We start from the raw sequence: 9,577 nt of genomic DNA on the forward strand, positions 1-9,577 counted from the left end.
ATCATCAATGCTAAAGGGGGATATTGTTAGCATGAATGTTGATGGTATTCCTATTGGGATAAAACCACAGACATAAATAATAATTACATGCAAATATAACCAATAACAAAAAATAATAGATCGCACAAAAGAGAACACAAGACACCAAGATTTAACATGGTTCACCCAATCCCTAAATTGTGTCTACTAAACAACAAGTCCAATATTATTACGATCCAATGATTACAACTTGATTACAATCTATAATCCTTTACAACTCAATACCGCCATAAGAAGCAATTTTTGCATCACACCTTATTAAAAAAATCCCTAACCCCAAGCCCTTTTATACAAGTATTTTTTTGCTTTAGGGTTATAAAATTAGTTATAACATGTCAGCCATAAAATGCCAATAAAATAACCCAAAAAAAAAATTTCTCTAGTTTGAACCCCACTTGAGGAATTATGGAGTATATATAGTACTTCCCTGATCAGTCACCACAAATTAACAATCTCCCACTTGGGGACTGATCAAGCTCCACACTAAATAACATTCTTCCACTTGGAGACTGATCCTATAGCTATGTTGCTACTCCATGAGGCTCCCACTAGATCAAACCATCCTAGACTCAGCTATTCTTTTATTTTGTTCAGTCTAGAAGACCAATCAAAGCTGAAGAGTTCAACTTCTCCCTTGTTACTACCTTTGTAAACGTATCTGTTGGATTGTCATATGTATGTATCTTATCCAGCTTTAACTATCCATCATCCAAAACTGACCGAATGAAATGGTACCACAACTATATGTGTTTTGTCTTTGAATGCAGAGCAAAATTCTTCACAAGATGAATGACACTCTAGCATCTGTAAACAAACAATTATCCCTCTAAGGGTGTCCCAATTCTTCCAAGAACTAAAGCCATATCATCTCCTTGGATGCCTTTGTAGTAGCAACATACTCTGCCTCTGTAGTGGATAAAGCATTAACCCCTTGTAACCTAGAAACCCAGCTCATTGCTACCCCACCAACAATAAATACATCACTTGTAGTACTCCACCTAGTATCAATATCCCCTACCAAATCTTAGTCAAAATGTCCCTATAAATCAGTATTAGAGCCCCCAAAGTGTAAACAATTACTAGATGTTCCTCTCAAATATCTGAGAATCCATTTGACTGCATTCCAATGCTCAATTTCTAGATGACTCGTATACTTACTAACGACTCCCATTGCATGTGCAATATCTGACCTTGTATATACCATAGCATACATCAAGCTTCCTATAGTTGAAGCATAAGGTACCTTAGACATCTTATCCTCATTTTCTTGTGTCTTGGGACACATCTCCTTAGTCAAATTGAAATGACTAGGTAAACTTGTGTTGACAACTTTAGCATTCTCCATAGAGAAACGTTGCAACACCTTCTCAATATAATCAGCTTGAGATAATGTCAATTTCTTGTTCTTTGTATCTTTTCAAATCTTCATACCAAGGATTTTTTTTTTTGCTCCCAAATCTTTCATAGCAAATGTATGTGCTAACTCGTGTTTCTGCCCCTTAATGTGATCCATGTTAGACCCAGCTACAAGCATAGCATCAACATATAAACATAAAATAATGTAGATGTCATCATCCAACCTCTTAAATTAAACACAATTATTTGAATGACACCTACTATATCCATGCTCATGCATAAAACTATCAAATTTCAAATACCATTGCTGAGGTGCTTGCTTCAAGCCATATAAAATTTTCTTCAATCTGCACACTAAGTTTTCCTTACCTTTGGCATCAAATCCCTGTGGCTAAGCCATATATATCTCTTCATCCAAATCACCATGAAGGAAGGTTGTTTTAACATCAAGCCACTCCAAATGCAAATCTTCAGTAGCCACAATACTTAAAATAGTGTGAATAGAAGTCATCTTAACAACATGAGAGAATATCTCATCAAAATCAATGCCTTTTTTCTGTGCAAATCTTTTTACAACTAACCTGGCTTTAAATATTTTCTTACCTCCACCTTGTTCTTTCAACCTATAAACCCACTTATTCTATAAAGCCCGTTTACCTATAGGCAACTTGCATAAATCCCAAGTCTTATTTTTCATCAAATAGTCCATTTTGTCTTTCACTGCAGACTCCCACTGAATCTTAGTATCCACCTACATAGCTTCATCATAACATTTAGGTTCACCAGCATCAGTAAGTAAAATAGAATACAAAGAGGGAGAAAATCTTTCTAGAGGTCTACTTAGCCTTGTTGACCCTCTAACATTCACTAGTGTGTGTGGTATTTGTTGTTGCAGTTGTTGCACATCATGAGGAATTGTTGGATAAGTAGAGGCTACCCTTGCATGCGTAGATTAGAAAACTAGTTCAAAGATGAGGTTTCCTCAACATCTCCATCTTGTTTTTAAGATAACATGGTGATCCCAAAATGTACACCTATAAATATGCTTCTTGTCTGGTCAAATCAAATATGGTGTCTTGTGTTGGTGTGAGTGTATTCATACTAAAAATTAACAAAAGGACTCACTTCTTTGGAGAGCTATCAACATTTCATTTTATAGGTAAAATTAGAGATAACATGTTCACAAGAAAGCATTTGTAGTGTTGATTTGACCCATTTTTTATATTACCATTCATTTTTTGAATTCCACCAATATTTGCCTTAGATACTGAAAAGTGTTGCATTTATAAAACAATACCATAGCTTCTCAATTAGTCTTTCCATGCATATTGAGTATAGGAGTCTTCCCCCTTTTTCCCTTTTTTTGTTATGATGCCTTCCAATAGTTGCATATGTCAAAAACAAGACTCTAGCAACAATTTGAGTTAATTCAAATACTCAATCATACTTATCAAACTTTATCCTTACCAGTCAATACCATTTTATTCATTACATGCATAGCTTTATATATACCCAATTGATCTCAAATGCAAGTATGCACACCAAGAAATTATAATGATAAAAATCATTATAACATTGCTTTTAAAAACAATGCCTTATCAATCCACTGAAACTGGTCAGTGGTGCAGGAGCACCTACATAAATAGTTTTTTAATTTCATTTCCACATGTACATATGTCCATCATTCATTAGGATAGATCATGTTATTCATGTTTGATAGGTTGTGCTCATGTCATCTAATCTTGTAATTGCATTTAGCTATTATAAAGGCTTATTTTATAAGGCACTTACATGATTTGACACACCTATAAGCCATCATGTTCAAGTTGTAAACTAGCCTATAAGCATGTAATTAGTTCATTTAATTAAATATTAGGATCATCTAAGTGTTTCATAGGGGTCACACAAATAAAAATGCATGGTAGTCTAATATTCCTTACATAATACAAAGTTGCACTTTAAAAACTAGGAAATTCTAGAAATTTTAGAAGTATCAGAGTCTTTTAAATACACAACAACTCAAAAGGCCAAGAATCACATTCATATATGTTTTTTTGGTCAAGTTATATCATAGGGAAAATGTATGAACAACAAAAAGGGTTTTTTTGACAAGTTTGGATATAGAAACAAGAGAGATTTTTCTAATTTTTGAAAACATGTTTGCTTCTGTCTAGTTTCCATTTGCATATGAAACCTGGTTGAGGTCTAAAACTTATATGGTTGGATAGATGTTCAAATAATCTTTTCAATGAATCCAGTTGGAGGTGCTAATTCTTTCGTATAAGGGAGAAAACTAAAATTTACTAAATAGTAGTTAAAATGTTGGGTAATGTTCTTCACTTTTTTTTTCTTGTTTCCACCTTTTTCACATGTTTTTGTGAAGAATAATGGTTTGAATCCTTCATAAATGTTTAGGGGGTTGGAATATCTTTCAAATGAATCAGATTTGAAGTCTTGAGATGCTAAGATGTGTGAGATATGATAAAATCTTTGACAGAAGGTTTGAATTTGCTTGAAAACCAAGGTTTTACAAAGAAATTTGTTGTTTTTGATATCTCTACATCATTATTGGTATCAGAGCTTGGGGAAAGCTCCTAAAATAATTGGGTTTTATGTTAAAATCATATTCTGAAGCAAAGACATCAAACATGGTCACCAATGCTAAATTGGCAAAGAAGATGCAAGAACACAAGAAAACCAATAAGTGGTTATTGGATGAACTCGAGAAGTTGAAGGGCCAGATGGAGAAAAGACTAAAGGCTTCCTTAGAGCAAGAGGAAGAAGGGGAAGAAGAAAATGCCCCTGAGCAGGAGGTAGTTAACTTGCCTACAGACCAGAGATACTTCATAGAAGCCCTTGAAAGAGTTGGCAAGAAGCATGACAAAGGTGACCTAAGCATCTTTTCAGGCAAGATGGATGCTAATGTTTTTGTGGATTGGACAGAATCCTTGAACAACCACTTTGAAGTGAAAATGTAGTAGAAAAAGATAACGTAAATATTTCCAAGTCAAAGTTGAAGGGAGCAACCCTCACTTGGTGGAATTTCACCCAAGGAGAAAGGGTCAAAGAAGGTAAGAACATGATAAATTCATGGGGCAGGATGAGCACCAAGGTAAAAGAAACTTACCTACCTGAGGATTTTGAAATCCAACTACATAGAAGAAGACAAAGTTTAAGACAAAATGAGCTAGATGTTACAGCCTATACTAAACAATTCTAAAAATTGAGCCTAAAGGCAAAACAGAGTGAATGTGAAAGTGTAAAAGTTTCTAGATACCTCAATGGATTGAGGTTGAATATTCAAGAAGAACTTAATTTTTTGTGTCCTGATACAGTTCAGAAATGTTATCAATTAGCATTGAAGGTGGAAGCCAAATTAAAGAGAAGACAAGAGCAAAATAGCAAAGGAAGAGGAAGAAAACAAAGAGGAAGAGGACAAATCCATGAAAATCATTGACGGTGGAAGCCAAATTGAAGAGAAGACAAGAGAAAAATAAAAAAGGAAGAGGAAGAAAACAAAGGGGGAGAGAAAACTTGCAAGGAAGAGGACAAATCCATGAAGATCGTAAGGAGCTAAAGCAAGAAACTAGTCAAAGTGAAGAAAATTTTAGAGGTAATTTTAGAGGTAGAAGAGGCAATTCAAGAGGTAGGTGTGGTGGTAGAAGAGGAAGTCCAATAACTTGCTTCAATTGCAATAAGGAGGGACATTATGCATCTAGGTGCCTAGATAGAGCTAGTTCAAGTTCACAAGGTGAAAAGAGAACACATTTGGTACAAGATGATGAATACAAAAACAAGGAGATGGATGATTTAGATAGTGTACCTAAAAGAGGAGAAAATTTGATGATGAGAAGAACACTTTTGAAGGTGCCTCCTACCATGGAGCCACCACAAAGAAAGACCATCTTTAGGACTGCTTGCAAATTAGGAGGTAAGGTATGTAAAGTCATTATTGACTTTGGATCTATTGAAAAATTAGTTTCTCTTGAGATGGTTCAGAATTAAAACTTAGGAGAGTACCTCATCCTTTTCCCTATAAGGTTTCTTGGCTAACAAAGGGTCAACAAACACTTATAAATGAGTAAGCATGGGCTGATTTTCAAATTGGAAAGTATAAGCATGAAATATTGTTTGATATAGTTGATATGGATGCATGCCACCTATTGTTTGGTAGGCCTTGTCAATATGATTTTCAGGCACAACACAATGGAAAACTTAATGTATACACCATCAAGAAGGATGGAAAGGTGATTAAATTGATTCCATTTGCTAATCATGAAGAAGTGGAAGAGAATAAAGAGAGGGAAGCCAAAATTATGATGGTTGATAAGAAGGAGTTCTTACAAGACATGAAGGATGAACCTAAGCCTTGTTTTCTTTTGATACATAAACCCCAAACACAAGGATCAATTGAAAATGACAAGAAGAAGGTTGAAACAAAGAAGGCAATTCCTAGTGAAGTGAAAGCACTTTTAGATATGTATGAAGGTTTGATTTTAGAAGGTATGCCAAAGTCTTTACCACCTATAACAAACATTAGTCATTGTATTGATTTCATTCCTAGAGCTACTTTACCACATAAGGCTGCATACAAGATGACACCTTAACAAATTGAGTAGATTGCTAAAAAAGTAAAGGAGTTGATAGATTCTGGTTTGACTGCAAAAACTATAAGACCATGCACTATACCTATTGTTTTGGCACCCAAGAAGGAGGGAACATAGAGGTTGTGCACTGATTCAAGAGCCATTAATAAGATTATAATCAGATATAGGTTTCCAATGCCAAGAATTGAAGATTTGCTTGATTGCTTGGGAGGTGTAAAGTATTTCTCCAAGATTGACTTAAAGAGTGGGTGGCATCAAATAAGGATAAGGACTGGAGATGAGTGGAACACAGTGTTCAAAACCAATGATGGATTGTATGAGTGGAAGGTAATGCCATTTGGACTCTCTAATGCTCCTAGTACCTTCATGAGACTTATGAATGAAGTGCTCAAAGACTTCAATGGTAAGTTCATCATAGTATATTTGGATGACATATTAATTTTCAGCAAGACAAAGGAAGAACACCTAAAGCACATTGACATGGTTTTGAGAAGACTTCATGAGGAGAAATTGGTGATAAACTTGGAAAAGTGCTTGTTCATGCAAGATGAGCTAACATATCTTGGTTCTGTGATCTTCAAAGGTAGCTTGAAGATGGATAAAGATAAGGTAAGTGTTATACTATCTTGTCCACCTCCTAAATAGTTGGAGATGTTAGAAGCTTTCATGGTCTTGCTACATTTTATAGGAAACTCATAAGAATTTTCATTCATATATGTGCTCCTATATTATAAACTATTAAAGGTAGAAGGAAGTGTAATTTTGCATGGAGTCAATAAGAAAATGAAGCTTTTGAGTTGCTTAAGAAAATGGTTAGTGAGCAGCCAATTCTTTCTTTACCTAATTTTAACAAAGTTTTCCAAGTAGAATGTGATGCTAGCAAGGTTGCTATAGGGGTTGTTCTCAGTCAAGAAGGAAAACCAGTGGCTTTGTCAAGTGAAAAGCTAAATGAAGCCAAGAAGAAATACTCTGAAATGGGTGGAGTCTTTACAGGCCTATACCTTCACCATCAAGCATAAGAAGGGTATAGCAAACAAGGTTGTTGATTCTCTTAGTAGAGGAACATGATTGTCTCCCAAATTCAGCTAGAAAGTGTGGGAATTGAAGCACTAAATGACATGTATGTAGCAAATCCGAATTTTGGTGAAATCTAAAAGGTATGTATGGAGTTTGGTAATAGATAACATGTTGATTTTTCTGATTTTTTGATAGAAAATAGACTTCTTTTCAAAGGAGGGAAACTATGTGTACCTAGGTGCTCTATGAGGTCAAATATTATAAAAGAGAAGCATAGCGAAACAATGGGTGGACACTTTGGTATGGATAAAACCTTAGAATTGGTTAGGAGGTATTACTATTGGCCTAAAATTTAGACTGATGTTAGAAACTTTGTGGAAACATCTATTATTTGTCAAAGAGCCAAAGGGGGGACTAAAAATGTAGGGCTCTATCAACCTTTGCCAATACCATCTAGTCCATGGGAAAGCATAACAATGGATTTATAATGGGGTTGCCAAGAATTAAAAGAGTGCATGATAGTGTGTTTTTTTGTAGTGGATAGGTTCAGAAAGATGGCTCATTTCGTACTGTGTAAACCAACCAATGATGCTTCCCATATAGCAGATCTCTTTTTCAAAGAAGTCATAAAGATTCATGGGCTACCTCTCAACATAGTTTCAAATAGGGATGTGACGTTTGTGGGATAATTTTGGAGGACTTTATGGAGAAAACTTGGAACCAATTTATCATTCTCATTAGCCTATCACCCTCAAAGTGATGGGAAAACAAAGGTAGTTAATATAACATTGAAAAATTTGTTGAGATCACTCACAAGACAACATGGAGAAAAATGGGATGCAACCCAAGCTAAATTTGCATTTAATGACTCCATCAATAAGAGTACAGGAAAGTCACCATTTCAAGTGGTGTATGGAATTCATCCTAGAGGGATCTTGGAGTTAAGAGATATGAGTTCACAAGAACAAGTTAGTGCACAAGGAGAGGAGTTTGCTACAACTATAAAAGAGATCCATGATGAAGTCAAAGCACAACTCCAACAAACCTCTAAAAAGTATAAGAAGCATGCAGATCATAAAAGGATACACTTAGAATTTGAAATTGGAGACTTAGTGTGGGTTAATATCAAGAAGGAGAGGCTACCAAATGGTAAACATACCAGCTCATGTTGAGAAAACTAGGTCCTTGCCAAATAGTGAAGAAGTTTGGAACCAATGTTTATGAGATTCAATTGCCACCTAAGATTGGAATCTCTCTCATGTTCAACATAATAGACCTCACACCTTTCAAAGCAGCCAATGGAGGAGTTGATATAGGGCATATTGCTAATGTAGAAGACATTAAAGATCTACCATTGAAGGAGGCACCAAAGCTAGAGAAGATACTTGACACCAAAGTAGTGAAGAAGACAAGAGGAAAGGAGTACAAGAAGTACTTGGTAAAAATGAGAGGCTATCTTGATGTAGTTGTTGTGTGGATGATAGAGGAAGATATAAAAGAAGAAGGGTACCACTCTTTAAGAGCTCATCTCAAGTGGGCTTGAGATAAATTTGCCAGGGGTGTATGGTGCAGGAGCACCTACATAAAGAGTTTTTAAATTTCATTTCCACATGTACATATGTCCATCATGCATTAGGATAGATCATGTTATTCATGTTTAATAGGTTGTGTTCATGTCATCTAGTTTTTAATTGCATTTATTTATAATAAAGGCTTATTTTGTAAGGCACTTACATGATTTGACACACCTATAAGCCATCATGTTCAAGTTGTCAACTATCCTATAAGCATGTCATTAGTTCATTTAATTCAATATTCGGATCATCTAAATGTTTCATATGGGTCACACAAATAGAAATGCATGGTAGTTTAATATTGCTTGCATAATACAAAGTTGCACTTTTAAAACTAGGAAATTCTAGAAATTTTACAAGTATAAGAGTGTTTTAAATACAGAAGAACTCAAAAGGCCAAGAGTTACATTTATATATTCTTCGTTGGTTGAATTATATCATAGGGAAAATGTATGAACAATGAAAAGGGTTTTTTTGACAAGTTTGGATATAGAAACAAGAGAGATTTTCTTATTTTTGAAAAAACATTTGCCACTGTCTGGTTTCCATTTGTATATGCAACCTAGTTAAGGTCTTAAACTTATATGGTTGGATAGATACTCAAATTATCTTTCCAACGAATCTAGTTGGAGCTTCTAACTCTTCCGTATGAGGGAGAAAACTAAAATTTATTGAATAGTGGCTTAAATTATGGGTATTGTTCTTCACGTTTTTTTAAATCTTGTTTCCAGCTTTGTCACATGTTTTTGTGGAAGGATAAGGGTTTGAATCCTTCATAAATGTTTAGGGGGTTGGAATATCTTTCAAATGAATCAAATTTGAAGTCTTGAGATGCTAGGATGTGTGAGATATGATAAAATCTTTGACAGAAGGTTTGAATTTGCTTGAAGACCAAGGGTTTTACAAAGAAATTTGTTGTTTTTTGATATCTTTGCATCAGTCAGGCCCCAATGTGGGTCTAACTAAAATAAATTCAAATTAAAA

Source organism: Cupressus sempervirens, chromosome 4, assembly GCF_028749045.1.
Source record: "Cupressus sempervirens isolate cs-2001-9-10 chromosome 4, ASM2874904v1, whole genome shotgun sequence".
Classification (NCBI taxonomy): Eukaryota; Viridiplantae; Streptophyta; class Pinopsida; order Cupressales; family Cupressaceae; genus Cupressus; species Cupressus sempervirens.